This window comes from Neofelis nebulosa, chromosome 4, assembly GCF_028018385.1.
Source record: "Neofelis nebulosa isolate mNeoNeb1 chromosome 4, mNeoNeb1.pri, whole genome shotgun sequence".
Lineage (NCBI taxonomy): Eukaryota > Metazoa > Chordata > Mammalia > Carnivora > Felidae > Neofelis > Neofelis nebulosa.
In genome coordinates, this window is record NC_080785.1 from 67,839,680 (window position 1) to 67,858,684 (window position 19,005).

Genomic DNA, 19,005 nt, shown 5'->3' on the forward strand with positions numbered 1-19,005 from the left:
TAAATATTAAATTATTGAAAATTGAGGTAAATGCAACACCAGCAACAAACAAGGTTCTGACATGGAGAATAGTAGAGGAACCTACTTAAATAGGGAGGTCAGGGGCACCTGGGTGGCTCAGTCTAGGTTAAGCAGCTGACTCTTGATTTCAGTTCAGGTCATGATCTCACGGTTTGAACCCCACTTCGGGCTCGTAGGGCTCTGCGCTGACAGCATGAAGCCTGCTTGGGATCCTCTCTCTCCCTCTCTCTGTCCCTCTCCACTAGCTCATGCATGCTCTCTCTCTCTGTCAAAATAAATAAACTTTAAAAAAGTCAAATAGGGAAGTCAGTGAAGGCCTTTCTGAGAACAAGACATTTGAACTGGGACCCAAAGAAGGACAGAGAAAAGAGTATTCCAGACAGAGGGAAAATATGTGCAAAAGTTCTCATATAGGAGAGATTTTAAACACACCAGTGCAGAGGCACCTGGGTGGCTCAGTCAGTTAAGCGTCCAACTTCAACTCAGGTGATGATCTCATGGTTCATGACTTCAGAGCCTGCAGCCTGCTTCAGATTCTGTGTCTCCCTCTCTCTCTGTCCCTCCCCCACTCATGGTCTGTCTCTCTCTCTCTCAAAAACAAAACATTGAAAAAAAATTTTGTAAATAAAAAAAAAAAATCCACCAGTGCAGATGGGGCTACATGAGGGAGGTTTGAAAGATAAGCAGGGCTTGAAGGTCAAAGACGGGACTTTATTGTTTGCACAACATGAGGCCCTTAGAAGATTTCAAGCATGCCGATGGCATCATCATATTCACTCAGGCAGTCAGTTTAACAATTATACAACAATTACATAACTATACACAGAACATCTACTGTGTGACAGGCACCTGTGCTGGCACATGCATACCCCAGAATTTGGGAAGCAGTAACAGGCCATCCTCTATGCCACTGCTGTGTGTTCCAGAATTCATCCTCTCCTAGACTATATAGGGGAACACAAATGAGGAAGCAATATTTTAAAAGTACAATGGTTAAGTCTATCAAATTAACTGTGACTTCTAAATTGCTTAAGAATATAACCTAATCTGGTTCATTCCTACAGTATCTGCAGAATTAAAGGCTCACTGACTCAATTTACGAATGAATAAATGATAGTAAAGCCAACTGCAGCTCTAAATAATAGACACTATAAATGATTCTGGCCTAAAATGGCAAGAGTTCCTAAAGTAAATATTTTGCTACAGTCTCTTACAAATAATTCAGATTTCTGTTTGAACCAGCTGTCAGTGTTCCTGGGGGAAACTAAACTGAATACACACCTGCCTATAACTCTACTTCCTGTTTCATAAGCCACAGTGGACAAGGGTATAGAGGAAAGAGACGCTCTCCACATTCTCTCTTGTTGGATCCACTTTCTTGTCCACAAACAATCCTAAAACTACAGACAGTAGTTAAGAAGGAGCTGAAGAGGAGGAATTGGGTAGGGAGGGTCTCACCCTTCCAGACTTAAGACCATTTGGACATGTTGTGAAGACGCACACTTCACGGAAATTTCTTCAAATGTGCTGAGTTTCAAGTTTCTTATCTTAGATCATGGGGGAAAAAACAGCAATAGACAGATTAATAGGGACGATCACTGTAAATGTTAAATGTATGAAAACAAAACAAAATAAAAAACAGACCACTAAGACCGAGACTGGAAAAGGAGGGAATTCAGAATAAACCAGATAGCATGGAGAAGGACAAAGCTGGAGGTGGTGGTCACTCTGCACTAGGGGAATTTCAAGATTCCACACACCATAAACTGTGGCTATTAAATGGTGGGGGTGAGGGGGGTAGGGGATGGGGGGAGGCAGGAATATTGAGCATTGCTCACTCATTCATTCCTGTGTAGAAACTAAGAGCTGTCCGGAAGGAACCAAACCAAAACTTCACTTACTTACACTTTAGGCTCTCCCAGGAATGCATTCTTAAACCAGTCAATCAGGAATTACCGGATCAGCACGGGGGGGGGGGGGGGTGGGGGGGAAGCGATCGTGCCAGAGCCAAAGCCTTTCTGCTTGGTATAAATTCCTGGTTCCCGTGCCCTCCACGTATAAAAATCTTTCAGTTTGTGCTGCTCCTTGGAGCTCCCTTCTATCGGCTAGATTGGAAGCTGTCTGATTTGAATCCATTTTTGCTCAAATAAACTATTAAAATTTGTAACGCGCCTCAGTTTATCTTTTACCAGCTCCAGGTCAGAAGAGGGACCTGAAGGAGACTCCCAACAACCCCAGGAGCCCCAGGACACAGGTACCTGTTGAGCTCCTTGAAGGTGCAGCGTTCTTGCTGTCTCTGGAGGACAGGGTAAGTCCCTCTAGGACAGCTTCTGTCAGGAGCCTTCAGACTTGGAGGTCAAAGAACCAGCTGGAGCCAGTCTGCATCAAACTTGGAAACCAGACCGGCTCCGGGTAGGGCCGGGGTCCCACTTGGGAACCGGGTGAGCTCTAGGAACGGCCTGGGTCCCACTTGGAAACCGGACCTGGTCCAGGGACGGCCTGGGTCCCACTTGGAAACCGGACCGGGTCCAGGGACGGCCTGGGTCCCACTTGGAAACCGGACCGGGTCCAGGGACGGCCTGGGTCCCACTTGGAAACCGGACCGGCTCCAGGGACGGCCTGGGTCCCACTTGGAAACCGGACCGGCTCCAGAAACGGCCTGGGTCCCACTTGGAAACCAGGTGAGCTCTAGGAACGGCCTGGGTCCCACTTGGAAACCGGACCGGGTTCAGGGACGGCCTGGGTCCCACTTGGAAACAGGACCGGCTCCAGAAACGGCCTGGGTCCCACTTGGAAACCAGGTGAGCTCTAGGAACGGCCTGGGTCCCACTTGGAAACCGGACCTGGTTCAGGGACAGTCTGGGTCCCACTTCGGAACCGGACCGGGTCCAGGGACGGTCTGGGTCCCACTTGGAAACTGGACCGGGTCCAGGGACGGCCTGGGTCCCACTTGGAAACTGGACCGGGTCCAGGGACGGCCTGGGTCCCACTTGGAAACCGGACCGGGTTCAGGGACGGCCTGGGTCCCACTTGGAAACCGGACCGGCTCCAGAAACGGCCTGGGTCCCACTTGGAAACCAGGTGAGCTCTAGGAACGGCCTGGGTCCCACTTGGAAACCGGACCTGGTTCAGGGACAGTCTGGGTCCCACTTCGGAACCGGACCGGGTCCAGGGACGGCCTGGGTCCCACTTGGAAACTGGACCGGGTTCAGGGACGGCCTGGGTCCCACCTGGAAACCGGACCAGGTGCATTCACGGACTGGGCCTCTCTTCGAAACCGGATTAGGTCTGAAGTCAGGCTGGATCCAACTTAAACTGAACTGAGTCTAGTATGAGGCCTCAGGTGAACAAAATTTTAAGGCTGAACAAGCAGGATAACCTTACCAACCATTATCTTTAAATTCAGTGGCCAGTGGAGAACCTTAAACCTAGATAAGTCTTGAGGTGCCATAGAGATAAAGGTGTCTCAGCCAGGTACTCACTGTAAAAGTAGAGGAAAAATTATTTTTCCTCCTCTACAGGTTCTGGTGACCAGGACATCCCACTCCCTCCAAAGCCTGCAGCCAGGATCCTTGGAAAACTGGCAGAAGCCAGCAGAAGAGTAAGTATTCTTACCAGTCAGCTCTCCCAGATGTCTATTTGTGGTGCCTGATCGAGAAAGGAAGGTAAAATTTCATGTCCTTCTTTATCTTTATTAATGTTTATTTTTGAGAGAGAGACAGAGCGCCAGCAGGGGAGGGGCAGAGAGAGAGGAGACACAGAATGTGAAGCAGGCTCCAGGCTCTGAGCTGCCACCACAGAGCCCAACGGTGGGGCTCAAACCCAAGAACCAGGAGATCGTGACTTGAGCTGAGGTCTGAAGCTTAACCAATGGAGCCACCCAGGCACCCATCATATCATTCTTTTACAAATTCAGATTGGCAGGGAAAAAAAATCTTTGCATTGTGACTGGTCAGTTTGCTCTCAAGTGCACATTGGTTGTTAATCCTTCCTCAGAACAGCTATTACCTTATTTGCCTCATTTTCTGTCATGAGAACTTGGTTTGTCAGCCATCAGGTTGGGGGCCCCCCAAAATATGGCCAAACAGAAATGTTGCCTCCCATTTGCAACTAGATACAGCTGACAAATGTGGGTTGCACTCCACTTGCTTCTAGGGTCCTACTAACTATTGCCAGATCTCAGTGGAACTGAGGATTTTTCCCCCCCCTGGGTTATCTTTGGTAGAGACTCTGGATCTTGAGAGGATATTATCTTTTGTACCCTCTTTGGGAACACCTTTTGCATCCACAGGGTTGTTCAATACTGCCAGGAATCGTTACTGTTTGTCCTGGCTGAAATCTTACGATTCAAATTGATTTTTGCACAAATAAACTCTTAAAATTTTTAATATGCTTCAGTTTGCTTTTTTTTTTTTTTTTTTTTAAATTTTTTTTTAACGTTTACTTTTGAGACAGAGAGAGACAGAGCATGAACGGGGGAGGGGCAGAGAGAGAGGGAGACACAGAATCGGAAACAGGCTCCAGGCTCTGAGCCATCTGCCCAGAGCCCGACGCGGGGCTCGAACTCACGGACCGTGAGATCGTGACCTGAGCCGAAGTCGGACGCTTAACCAACTGAGCCACCCAGGCGCCCCTTCAGTTTGCTTTTTAACAGCCTGCACTAATGGAGACAATTGTATGACAGCCGCATAATCCTCCACGCCCGGGGACGGGTAAGACACAAGAGCTCTGTTTATAGTACTGCATTTAAAAGATTACCAAATTATCATTCACTGAAAAATATGTTGTTTATTCACCTCCTTAATCATAATTAAAAAAAAACTGATAATATAAAAAATAAATTAGAGAGACAAAATCTGAACTAGAAGACCTCCATTTGGCCCTTGGACCATTATCTCAATGAAAAGGCAGCCATTTTAAAAAACCAGCCTTACCAAGCTCTGGGAAAACTTGAAGGCATCTAAAAAAGTCATTAGCATATCCAGCCACCAGGTGTCACCATTGGTTTAAGCAAATGTGCTCTATCTAGCTCTAGGCTAATTCATAGTTTTGGATCTCTGCAACATTAGATGGCATCTCACCTTGACAATTGTTGAAACAGGCTCCAGTTAGTTCCAAACTATTTATGGAGAAATTAGAACTCATTCTAGCAACTTCAAACTTCCTTTCTCGTGCTTTCATGTATTTTTATTAAATAGAAAAAATAAATGAAACCAGCTCAGTAATGCCCTTTAGACTAGTAAACTACAATTAGGAAGAAATCTATGAAAACAGTTGTCTGTGTCACAGGGGTAAGATTCAGGTAACAGTGTTTGCTCACCGTTTCCCTTTTTAAAACTGCACTCTCCCATACTGCCTGTTGAAACATCTTCACAAAGGGAAAAGGAGTGGGGAAGAACTTGCCAATCGAGGTCCAATTAAAATTTGTTCTTTTTAGGCAGATGATATTTAGATAATAGTCCCTAGGAAGGCAGTTCATATTCTGAAATTTACAAATGATTTTTTCAATGTATGGGTGTATCCAGGATTCCTTAGTTTCTCTATTTTTTGATTAATATAAAGTTTAAGTTAATATCTTTTGTTGCTAATCCTTAGCTTCTCTATAGATTGACAAGTAGTCTGCCATTTATACAAATCCATTTTCTGTCCAACAAGACTCCTTCTGTATCCTCACCCTCATTCAAATATTCCAACAAACAATTCTTTTAAATTCCTACCTCCTTCCATCTCATGACTACTGCCTTCTCAGGGAGAAAACATCGGATAGATTTCTGTTTCCTAAAGATACTGCAAAGATATCTTGGCAGTTCCTCACTACATAGAAACCATCAGTATTGGTTTTCCCACTACAAATGTAAATCTTGAAACAAGAAACAATACATGATAAGAGCAAAGGCCAAAGGGGAAAGCAATGAAGTGTGTGTCTGAGATTGGAAGGAAGAAAATACCAAGTAAGAATTTACCCCTGGCTTGTTCTTATTAAATCACATGATTCTGGCATTGTGTTTTTTATAGCCCCATGATTTTGTTTTTCTTTTATTTGGCAAACAAAATTAAACTCACTATTCAAACAAAATGACATGGAATTGTGTGAGCCAAGATGAACAAAAATGCACAGTTGATTTATTTAAGTTCCAGGAGTAATAGTCAATGAGTTTGAATAAAATGTGCTGCTAAAAACAGGACATTAAAGATAATTTAAATATATTCAGTGCAGTCATTCATTCTAGTTCATGCACGTTAAGTAGGTTTTTTATCTCTAAGGTGCCATCAACGGAACTCTCAGACATTCAAAATACCAGTATTATATCATTAACACATTTCTGGTCAATGAGTTGAGTAATGTAGAACTTATGAAAATATGTATTGCCATTCTCTTTCAAATGAGCTGCATATTACATCCATTAACATAACTATATTGATCTAATTTCGTTATTTTCAGTAGAGTGCAGTTTGGAAATATAAAATTGACAAATGAGAGCCAAATGAAGAGGGGGCTAACATCAAAGATCATAAATTACAAAACCTCAATAAGGAATATCTTTGTAATTGCCATAATGTGGAAATGTTAAATAGCATGCATTTAGTTTTTTAAAAAAGAGAAAATCTTACATGTTTTAACCATTTTATTTTGACCAGACTATATCTGTTGGTAGTAGATTATTTACTCTTCCTTTCAGAGAGCTAGTTGGAGTACACCTAAGTATCTAGATTATTTATCGTATGACTGTGGGAAGGTCAAATCATATGACTGTGGGAAGGATGGATACTTGGGTTCTACTCCCAGAGATTCTTGCTTTAATTGGCCTGGGATGTGATCTGAGCATCAGATATTTAAAAGCTTCCCAGGTAGTTATGAGGCAGACAAGGTTGACAGTCACTGTACCGTTTTCATTTTACACAAATGGATGTTAACACTCTTACTGTTATTTTCAATGTTATTTAATAAAGGGGCTTAGTTGCAAATAGGAATTAAAATGTGCTTGAGGAAATCTTTCAAATTACTGCAAAACATAACTGCAGATTAAACATTCTTTACAACCAAAGGAAGAAGAACATGGAATCAGTAGATGCACCTTCATGCATCTCTTAATTAATCAATGGATCCATTACAAAATTCCCAAAAGCCAATTTTCTGGAGCTTCCAAACAATTTTGGTGTTACCAAAAAAAAAAAAAAAAAAAAGGCAAACTAAAAAAACCTAATATCAAATAATTTGGGGTTAAATAGACTTTTCTATAGGATTTCCTAGAATTTATAATGGTAATAGACTGTAAATTTTCAAAAGGGACAGAATGCCCTGTCCTGTGTAAGATGCAGTATGTTGAATGGTTGAAGGAATCGTGGATTCATGGAACACACTTTAGGAAATACAATCCACATACATGTCTTTTAAGACAATGATAATTAATACCTACAGCCAAAAATGTTATCCAAAGATTTCACTCTGCAGGTCTGAATTACCACTTGCTTTTTAACCTTCTCCTTTGGATAAAACATTATATTGCCTTCAAATATTTGAAAGTATTCTACCAGAGGAATTAAGACTACCAACTCAGGAGCAAAACTTCTTATGTTCACACCAGCATTTTTTACTTAATCTCTTTGTGCTTCAATATCTTCACCTGCAAAATGGGGGAAATGTATCCCCCCCCCCACCTCAGGGTATGTAGCACTTGAGAAACTTAGGTCCTTGACATTCTGTTACAATAACAAGAGTGACACTTAAAAGTGAAGGGCCAAACTACCATATAAAGAATTTCAAAGGAAATTTCTTCTGAGAATCTATTCCATGACTTCTGAACCCTCTGGCCTACTTTGAGAATATGAAAGAATTGAAAAGAAAGGAGAAGGGATATCTGTGAAGGGAACACTCTTAAAAGAGCTGTTGCCTTATTAATAGTCCACCACCCCACTCTATATTAAGGATTCAGATAGGTCCACTTGGCCATCCTGAATGGTGCACCCCTGTACTTTGGGGACCCCAGGCCTGCCATTTGCTTTCTACTCAAGGGATCTAGAGGACTAGGGATGCCTGGATAACTGCTCTGGAGGCAGATCCACCTCATTCCCAGAGTTCTTCAGGCAACAGGACACTAGCATGTTTCGTGTGGACCAGAGGTAGGCAGCTGATTAGAGTTTGGCCCAGTAGCAAGAAGCTGGAGGTGAGGACAAATTTGCAGAATACAAAGCAGGAGGAGCAAGTGGCTACCAGAATTCCAAATAGCTCAGCCAGCCAGCAACAGGGGCACTAGAAGAAGGAGATCTCCAGCACCTGGAAAGATGCCACAAAAGTACTCCATGAGGAAAAAAATCTGCTTTAAACCAAAAGGCCCAAAATGGCTATATAGAGAAAGTCTAATGAGAGCCTCTTTCCAGGGGAGACTGCAGGGAAAACAGTCCCAGGCTGGGCCAAAGGAGGTTTTCCTGTTAAATTAAGGGCAGAGCTTGGTTAATATCTTGGGCCCCCAAATCTAATTATTGAATTGAGCCTGGTTCGTGATCTTAATTGACAGTGGGATGATCTATGACCTAAGCATGAGAAGAAAAGTCACAGGGTCTGGAGAAATTTTCATCCAAGGGAACTAGTGATTACTGAATGAATTTTATTTTTTTTTTTTTTAATTTTTTTTCAACGTTTTTTTATTTATTTTTGGGACAGAGAGAGACAGAGCATGAACAGGGGAGGGGCAGAGAGAGAGGGAGACACAGAATCGGAAACAGGCTCCAGGCTCCGAGCCATCAGCCCAGAGCCTGACGCGGGGCTCGAACTCACGGACCGCGAGATCGTGACCTGGCTGAAGTCGGACGCTTAACCGACTGCGCCACCCAGGCGCCCCCTGAATGAATTTTAAAGGGGCAGAAAGACAAAAATAATTTGATTACATACCATGAATCCTGCAACACATGCATGTGTATATTTTAAAATATAATGTTTCATAAATTCCCATGAATTGCAGGATGATAATACTCTCAAGTTTACATCCATGCTACAAAGTGTGGTCCATGAACCAGCAGCAGCAACAGCAACACTGGGAGTTTTTTATAAATGCAGAATCTCAAGCTTCACCCTAGACTTGCTGAATCAGAACCTGCATTTTAAGGAGATCCTCAGGGGATTTATACGCATATTACAGTTTCAGAAGCACTGCCTTATGCCACTCTGCTGCCCATAAGGAAGTCTTTGTGATATTTGAATATCTACTAATTGTGACGTAACCATCCATTGAAGTCATCATGAAGGACTCCCAATAGCAACAAATATGTTATAGAACTTTGGCATTTTCAAAGCTCATTCTATTTCTGTTATACTCACAGTTAACTGGTTGACTTTTAAACTGATTTAGGTATTTCACCTGTTACCTCAGGTACTTAATGCACATGCAAGTGGTTGCACAAGTGACAAGAAAACCTACTTCTAACAACTGATGTTCTAGGACACCTTCCAATACCAAAGAAAGATTAGACAGATCAGCATCTGTTATTGAGTAATATACTCTCATTAACTTATCTTAGCAATATGGCCACAGAACTTCTAGATTCTGCAGATAATAAGTGAGAGACAGACTTCCAGATTACCATAGCCTCAGGAAAACTTGCTTGGGTGGCCTTATCAGCAGAAATGGAGAAATATTACCTCCTTTGGCTCCTCATACCCCTTTACACCAGCCTCTCTCACTAACTGGGATGCCCCTGGCTGCAAATCAAGAAGGAAATTATCATCTAAGTGTCAGTGAGTGGATTCAAGGATAAAACCTGCAAATGAAGGTTCACTTTGGAAAGCCAAAGAAAATGCAACATGGTACCAGAGAGGCACCCAAGACAAGTCAGGTGTGGGTAGTATGGGCTCATTGTACTTGAAGAATACCAAATTAATATTTACTGAATGAATAAATATATCATAAATGAGTAAATGAAATGAATTGGTCTGGAATTCATATCTTTTAGGCTATTTTGTATTTCTAAATCCCTATAGTTCCCTGCCAAACGAAATCTTTATGCAATATTTCTTTATTCTTTCTCATGCTTGAACTCACCTTACAGCTGTGGGGATTCCATTGTGTTTCAACAGAACAACATTGAAATCCAGACAAGCCCATCCTCATAAGATGGCCATCCTCATAAGATCACTAGCTATGGTTTTAAAAGTTTAAATCTTGGTTCTACCACTTGTAGGCTATGTAATTTTGGGTAGTTACCTAACTTGTGGAGCCACTAATACCTTCCCTTATAAAATAAGGCAAGTAACGCCTCGTCTATAAGGCTATTGTGTGATTTAGAGAGGATAACAACTGTGGAAGTTTGTAGCATAGTGTGGGTATAGAATAAGTCCTCAATAATGCACTGTACATTTCTCATGACCTCACCCTCACCCTACATGTATTGTTCTGGATGTGCTTAAACCTTATCCCTGTCCTTACTAGATTCAACCTCTGAGACTAATACAAATTGTCTAGTTCTATAAATTATTCATGGAGACAAAGCACAGAATTAGTTTTATTTTTCTACTTTCAAGTTCATTTGTACATTCATTCATACATTCATCAAATAATCTATTGAGCACTTAGCAAGCATTAGATATAATCCCAATATATCCAACTAGAAATAAGCCTCATTAAGAAAAAATTCTAGAGGTGCCTGGGTGGCCCAGTCAGTTAACTGTCCGACTCTTGATTTCAGCTCAGGTCATGATCTTACAGTTCATGAGTTCAAGCCCGGAGTCAGACTCTGCACTGACAGTGCAGAGCCTGCTTGGGGTTCTGTCTCTCTCCCTCTCTCTCTGACCTTCCCCCACTCTCATGCACACTCTCTCTCTCAAAATAAATAAACTTAAAAAAATTTTTTTAAAGGTTTTAAAAAGTTCATCCATTCACAATGGCAATAGAAATGGATCAATATCAAGTATCTGAGGACTAGACATATAAAAATTCTTATATACAGTTGTCTTCATAACAAAACATATTTTGAGTAGAAAATGACAGGCATATACATCAGGTCATATTTATGTTCAGTATTTTCTCATTTTATTTTCTAGAAAAAAAGCTCCAATAATAGACTAATTTAGAATGGGATGCCTGAAAACATTTTTAAACTCCAGTTGGTGAGAAGTGGCCTTTCCTAATTATCATCTGAACCTCCATGCTATTGAGCTATGGATGCCATGATTCTTCCCGAGCAAGACCATTAAACATAGCACTGGTGACCTCACATGGGGCATTTTGTTTAATCCTCCTCAAGGATAAGTTGCTTATATTAGGTACTTTTACATGCACATGTACTTCAAATTCTTACCAAACCAAAGCCACACATGGATCAAACAAAGAAAACCAATGCCAATAGCCCGTAGGGAGCTAGAACACTATTTTAGGTATTGGTTTAGAAATTGATTTAGCCATAATTACAAGTGACTTTATAACCTCTACCTTCTGAGGAGGGAAAAACTATCTTAAAAAAAACTACTAAAAACAAAAAGATATAACCTGTAAACTTTACAGATGCTTTTAACAATAAAGGTAGGAAATGCAAGTGAAAACTGAATATCAGAAAGGAGGTACCCTTTGAAAAAGAAAATATTTTAAGTCCCAGGAACACTGGTGACCACAAAGATAAATAAACCTATTTTAGACAAGAGTTACAGACTACAGAGAGAAGATGGGTATTACTATCAGAATAGTGATTGGCAAGAAATCCAACCAAGCAGAAGAGTTAGGAGACCCTTAGGTGGGATGCAGTAGCAGAGCCTGAGGCTTCTTTTGGATTGTGCCACATCTTTGAGTTTTAGGAAATAAGCACGCAGAAACAGACGATCAAGTGTTTATACAAGGCTCAGAGTTGTCTTTTATCCTATTTAGCTGACAACAGGGTTTTTCGGTTATTCCGTAAATCACTACAAACTTTCAATCTAGCATAAATAAATTTCCATCCTTGCTTATGATTCAGGTGAGTCCCCTTGCATCCCCAGCATTCTGCCTGGCTCAGAACGGGAATTCAGTCAGTATTTTCTTAATCAAGGAGACTGAATTGACCTAGAATTTGGTGTAGACATTCCTATATCCCCAAGATTCTGGAATTAATTGTGACTGTGTGTGTGTGTGTGTGTGTTTTATGTTTTCCCTCTAATAGAGATTAAACTAATAAAACAGACTTTATAAAAAGGGCCCAGTAAAAGTTAATGATAGGCTTTCACATTATTAGAACAAAACATCCAGCATGTAAAAGACTAAAATAATTATGAGTATCATTTAAATTTAAATTCTATTTGAAATAATGAAATGAAAGCCAACTGTGAGGCCCAGGTACCACTTATCTGCCCGTTACTTTGGTATTTCCTACCCAGAGAGTAAACGTATATGTGCAGATTAGGTAATAAAGTACAGCTTGATAAATCTTGACAAGTAGCCAGTACTCTGGGATATATCTCTAAAGAATACTAGATTGGAGGACACAGCTTAGGCCAGAAGACCTAAGTAATTTTCTTCCACGCTAAACTGCTATCCATTTCACTTCTCTTATCAGAGGGGGGTTATTACAATGCAGTGAGAGAAGAGACCAGCACAAAACCCCCTTCAGTACAAGGGTAAAGGAAGTACCAGGGTTTAACAAGGAAGGACACCTTGTCCCCTTGCCTGATGCCAAGCTGTCTTGTTCCTTGCTAGCATATCAGGCTGCCATTCTGAGGAAAGAAAACACAGTGGGAACATGGCTGGGCTACTTCTCACACTGGGAAAAAGGGTCTGGCTCTCTTACCACTCTGGACTATGGATTAAGAAAGTAGATGAGAGAGCAAAACAACACACACCAAACGTGACTTTGGCCTTCCACATGGAGACACTGCCCAGCAGTAAAAATATGGCTTAATCAGCATGAGAGCCTAACCAATCAGAGTAGTCATTTGAACTTCTGGGACAGAAAACTAAGCAAGGGGTTAGAAGCCAAAAAATCTCTATCCCAAGTATCTCCCTTCGTGGAGAAAAAATGCTGGGATCCCCTTCTCTGTTGGTTGAAGCTGGCATATAAAAAGGACAGAGATTAAATTTCCTTTTATGTAGTGGCAGAGGTAATGATCAACGTTCTATCTAGTTAGGGCCTCCTGAATTCATGGAACTGTCACTAAAAATAAAACAAGGGGGAAATGGGAGGTTTGCAAGGAGAAAAGCTAAAGAAAAAGCCCTCAGGAAGGGCAAAAACCAAGTTAGTTATGATAAGCTATAAACATTCTCCCATTCCCTCATTCTTTCTCTGTGTCTCATTCTCTCTCCCTTTCTCTCTCTCTCTCTCTCTCTCTCTCTCACACACACACACACACACACACACACACACACACACACACACACACACACACATCTTATTGTCTTCCTAATAGTAGGCTAAATGGAGACTTCGATTCTCAAGTTCATTTGACCTATCAGGTCTAGCATCTACCGAAATTGACAACTTTTCTCTGTGAGATTTAGTTCATGTCTCATCAGACCAGTGCATCTTTAGGTCACTAGAGAGAAGTTATCTTGCACCTGCATATACTAACTAACCTCTCAGGAGTACCTATAACTCAGGCTTTTAAAAATAAGAGTCTAATCTGGTTCCGAGACCAATTCTGACCACCAAGCAAATGCTGAGGACACCAACTGGGTGTCCTACAACTTAATTCTGATACTACCTGGAAGTAGCATCAGATCCCACAGGTTAAGGGCTCAGTCCTACAAGATTGCCCTGCCCCTTCAATGTGGATGCCAGTCACAGTGTCTACAAACCAGAGGTTCCTACCACCCCTTTCTTAGATTCAATTAATTTTCTGGAGCAGCTCACAGACTCAGAGAAATATTTCGCTTACTAGATCACTGGCTTATTGACAGGGATATAACTCAGGAACAGCCAGATGGCAGATATGCACAGCACAGGGTAAGGGGAAAGGGCACGGAGTCTCCATGCTCTCTCCTGAGGCACTGCTTGCCCCAAATCTTCCTGTGTTCACCAGCCCAGAAGTTCTCCCAACCCTACTGTTTTTGGATATTTATATAGAGGCTGCTTCATTACATAGATATGATTGATGTAATCATTGGCCTTTGGCAATTGATCCAAGCCTAGCCCCTCTCCCCTCCCAGGAGGTTGGGGGATGGGACTGAAAGTTCCAGCCATCTAATCACAGAGTTGGCTCTTCTGGCAACCAGTGCCCAATCTCAGGTACTTTTGAAAAGTCACCTCATTCACATAACAAAAGACACCTTTATTGTTCTCATCATTTAGGAAACTAGAAGCGTTTTAGGAACGCTGTGCAAGAAATGGGGACAAAGACCAAATGAATATTTCTTATTATAAATCACAATATCACAAGTCATAAAATGCTGGCCAATCCTGGGTTCAATCCGGCAAAATGTGGATACTGAATGCAGCAGAGGCCGAAGTCAAGAATTTCTCCACAGCTGTTCCAAGATGCCAGTGCTTTTAGTTGCTTTATGCAGTATCTTCTGCTCAAATGATCCTGCCTCAACAGAGCTGGCTAATAGAAATGACTTCCAATTAATTAAATCATCTGAGCAAAATGTCCATTTTAAACGTATTTCCTATTTCTCCTGATTCTTTTCTCATAGAGTAATCTATAAAGATTCAGAAACAAAACTTTGTTTGCAAAAGGTGAATTTTTAACTAATAGAATAATTTTAACGTGACTGCCAGGAATTTTTCATGTATCTAGCTTCTTTTATGTTAACTGAAATTAATCATTTGACCAAGTTGGTACATAATTAATGATATTAAGTTACAGCTTATATTCACCTGTATTTAATTTGCCATTGTAAATAAAATTATTGCCAATAAAAGTCATCAAGTTTTCTGTAATTTTTTTGCAGCTGTCAATAAAATTTTACACATGCACAGAGACTATACACAGATGATTTCATTGGGAAGTTTTAGAATTATCAGAACTACTATTGTAATTATTTAATAGTCATATCTTTTAGATCTATAAATGCACTATCTTTCAATCAACCAAATAAGAATATTAGGTTTAAAATTAAAGTAAGAGAATTTTTTTTGAATTTTTTTTTCAACGTTTTTTATTTATTTTTGGGACAGAGAGAGACAGAGTATGAACGGGGGAGGGGCAGAGAGAGAGGGAGACACAGAATCGGAAACAGGCTCCAGGCTCCGAGCTGTCAGCACAGAGCCCGACGCGGGGCTCGAACTCACGGACCGCGAGATCGTGACCTGGCTGAAGTCGGCCGCTTAACCGACTGCACCACCCAGGCGCCCCAAGAGAATTTGTTTTAACCATACTTTTTGTATGCAGCATTAGAACTATAAAATCTCCCCCCCAAAAAAACCAACCAACCAAACAAACAAACAAACAAACAAAAAACATTGCAATTGCAAAGAAACAATTCAAATACATGTAACCTAACACAATGTCTGGCCCATGATAGATGTTAAATAAGTGTCCCGGGGCACCTGGGTGGCTCTGTCCGTTAAATGTCTGATTCTTGATTTTGGCTCAGGTCATGATCCCAGAGTCATGGAATCAAGCCCCAAGACAGGCTCCACACTCATCAGCACAGAGCCTGTTTGGGGTTCTCTCTCTCTCTTCCTCTGCCCCTCTCCCCTGCTCGTGCTCTCTCTCTCTTAAAAATAAAAATAATAATGATAAACAAACAAATGTCTGGCTGAATGAATGGACATTGAGAAGACAACACAAATGTGGGACATATAAGTACATATATGAAGAATTATAGAATAACTTTCTTTACATACAGGAAATAGAAGAACATGTTTTTTTATTCGGAGATCCCAAAGATGGTAAAATAAATAATGTTCAAGTAGCTGCTAGAAAGATAGAAATGTGGAGGAAAATCATTTAGACTAATGTGTGAATATTTTCATTCTCCATTATTGATTTGAATAGAAATATCAAAATCCAAGAACAATTACAGGTTTAATATCTTGAGAAAGCAGGAAATTTTAATTAAGTTTTACAAACAGAATAAACCTAATTTAAGTATGAATGCCTCTTTAAAGGAAAGGAATTCATAATAAAAATGCTAGTATAAATTTAAAAAAATTAACAGCATGGAAAAAAATTAAGAAGAGAAGGAAAATTAATTTATAAAGAGAAATTACTCTAACACAATAAATATTAGTAATGCAATAGCAGAGAAACATAAGTCAGGAAGGAACTAGTTTCACAGTAATAGGTTTATAGAGAGAGAGAAAATGTCTACAAGAACCATTAGGAAATTTCCTGGCATAATGTGGGTTAACAGAAGCTGAAAGTGGCATTTATTTTATAGAAAGTATGCACACCATAACACAGCCTACACTTAAGAAAAGTTTTTTTTAGAGTTGACATTTGCCTCTTGTTGAATTCCTTAAGGAGAGCTAAATCTAAGTAAAGAATTTCAACTTATAATTTTTAAATTGTGTTTATAGTAGTTAGTATATGAAAGATGAAAGGTCAAAGAAAAAAATGACTTGTTTAAAAAGTATGTATCTCTCCATCAATGTGCTTCATGTTGCTCCAAGACTCTAAAAACATCTATCAGATGATACAGCATCAACAAAGATCAAAGAATGATGATATTATCTGCCTATGTAAATCCCTTTTCTTTCTGATAAAAGAGAGAAGTAAATGTTGTAAAGCTCTTCCAAGCTCCCTAGAACTTCTAACTTTAAAATTTGGGGAGGGGTATCATTTTCTATGAGGCGAACAATTCAAAAGGTCAGGGATTTTAAAAGGAACATTAACTTGTCCATGTCATCATGAGTGTAATTTCCTTCTGCAGCAAATACCATTTCTTATTACTCATATGAGATAGTTAATGCCTTCCTCCTCTTCAGCATGTACCTACTCTTCTGACACACTTCTTGACATGTTCCCTACAATAGAAACCCAAAATTAACTGGAAAAGAACAAAGTGAAACCTTATCTTTGCCTACAATAGTGACTCTAAACACAATGACAATCATGCCAGAAGAAAGAGACATAATTTTCTATTTACAATGTAACATCACTTAAAATACTTTGGAGTAACTAGTCCTTTAAATTTTCTTTTTTTTTTTTTTTTTTTTTTTTTTTTTTTTTTTATTTATTTTTGGGACAGAGAGAGACAGAGCATGAACGGGGGAGGGGCAGAGAGAGAGGGAGACACAGAATCGGAAACAGGCTCCAGGCTCCGAGCCATCAGCCCAGAGCCTGACGCGGGGCTCGAACTCACGGACCGCGAGATCGTGACCTGGCTGAAGTCGGATGCTCAACCGACTGCGCCACCCAGGCGCCCCATAGTCCTTTAAATTTTCAAGGTTAAAGTGTTTCTCGTTGAATTGGTTAACTAGCATTAAAATAAAACACATGGTTTCTTATTTGTTCGGTTTATTTTTAATGATGTTGGGCTAAAATTGGATCTAGAACAGTAACAAATCATACCAGTTCCAGGAGCTGGGCTCTGTTAGAGGATATGGATTTTTTTTTTTTTATAGTAAGAGGAATGAAGGCCCATGGCTGTGTTCTTCCAGCCTCTGACTTTCTCATTCTTCTGGATTGCTCAATGAATATCTAGTAAATAAATGGGTGAGGGAGGGAAGATAAAGAGGGAAAGGATGGACAGATAGAAGAGTAAGGGGAGGAGAAAACAAAAAGAATTCTGTGATTTAAAAGTACTTGAGGGGCACCTGGGTGGCGCAGTCGGTTGAGCGTCCGACTTCAGCCAGGTCGCGATCTCGCGGTCCGTGAGTTCGAGCCCCGCGTCAGGCTCTGGGCTGATGGCTCGGAGCCTGGAGCCTGTTTCCGATTCTGTGTCTCCCTCTCTCTCTGCCCCTCACCCGCTCATGCTCTGTCTCTCTCTGTCCCAAAAATAAAATAAAATACATTTAAAAAAAAAAAGTACTTGAGGGGCGCCTGGGTGGCGCAGTCGGCTAAGCGTCCGACTTCAGCCAGGTCACGATCTCGCGGTCCGCGAGTTAGAGCCCCGCGTCAGGCTCTGGGCTGATGGCTCGGAGCCTGGAGCCTGTTTCCGATTCTGTGTCTCCCTCTCTCTCTGCCCCTCCCCCGTTCATGCTCTGTCTCTCTCTGTCCCAAAAATAAATAAAAAACGTTGAAAAAAAAACCAAATAAATAAATAAAAGTACTTGAACTGGGGCGCCTGGGTGGCTCAGTTGGTTAAGCGTCCGACTTCGGCTCAGGTCACGATCTCACGGTCCGTGAGTTCGAGCCCCGCGTCAGGCTCTGGGCAGATGGCTCAGAGCCTGGAGCCTGTTTCCGATTCTGTGTCTCCCTCTCTCTCTGCCCCTCCCCCGTTCATGCTCTGTCTCTCTCTGTCTCAAAAATAAACGTTAAAAAAAAATTTTTTTTTAAATAAAAATAAATAAATAAATAAATAAAAGTACTTGAACTATCTCAAAATCATTGGGCAAACAAGCCTACCAAAGGTTATATGAAATTTCTGGGGTACAGCAGTCAGGCAACCCCCCATCTGAAAAATAAATGGACTTCCATCTATTTTTTTCCTGAGGCCTAAAAACAAGACATATATAGTATACTACATATAACATATATGCTATGTATAACATACATATTATATGTATACATATATACATATACATACATGTATATAATGTGTGTATATCAAAGACATTCATACTACAATCAGTTTTATTGTGATGTTTGAATCGCTATGACAGAAATTTAATTTCATTTACCAGTGTTTCTCAAATGTGATCAATGACTGGCCATCTCAAGGACTGCCTGGGATAGTGCTGGTTTGCACCTATCCTTCCAGAGTAATTATTAGTAGCAACTCACTTCACTCAGAAGTGTCTTAGTTTGACAAATAATTTTTATGGTCAACCAATGACCAAATGCATTTAAAAATCCTGGTCCTTGGGGCACCTGGGTAGCTCAGTCAGTTAAGCATCCGACATTGGCTCAGGTCATGATCTCATGGTTTGTGAGTTTGGGTCTTGCTGAGTTGTCAGCACAGAGCCTGGAGCCTACTTCGG

General features: G+C 40.9%; 1 long non-coding RNA gene across 1 annotated transcript; it reads left to right on the top strand.

The window, feature by feature from the left end:
- Positions 1–3,139: 3,139 nt before the first annotated feature.
- On the top strand, positions 3,140–11,229 carry LOC131510983 (uncharacterized). Its single transcript, XR_009261286.1, has 3 exons — positions 3,140–3,364; positions 3,543–3,622; positions 11,057–11,229. It is a non-coding gene; the product is annotated as an uncharacterized LOC131510983 (long non-coding RNA).
- Positions 11,230–19,005: the final 7,776 nt, after the last annotated feature.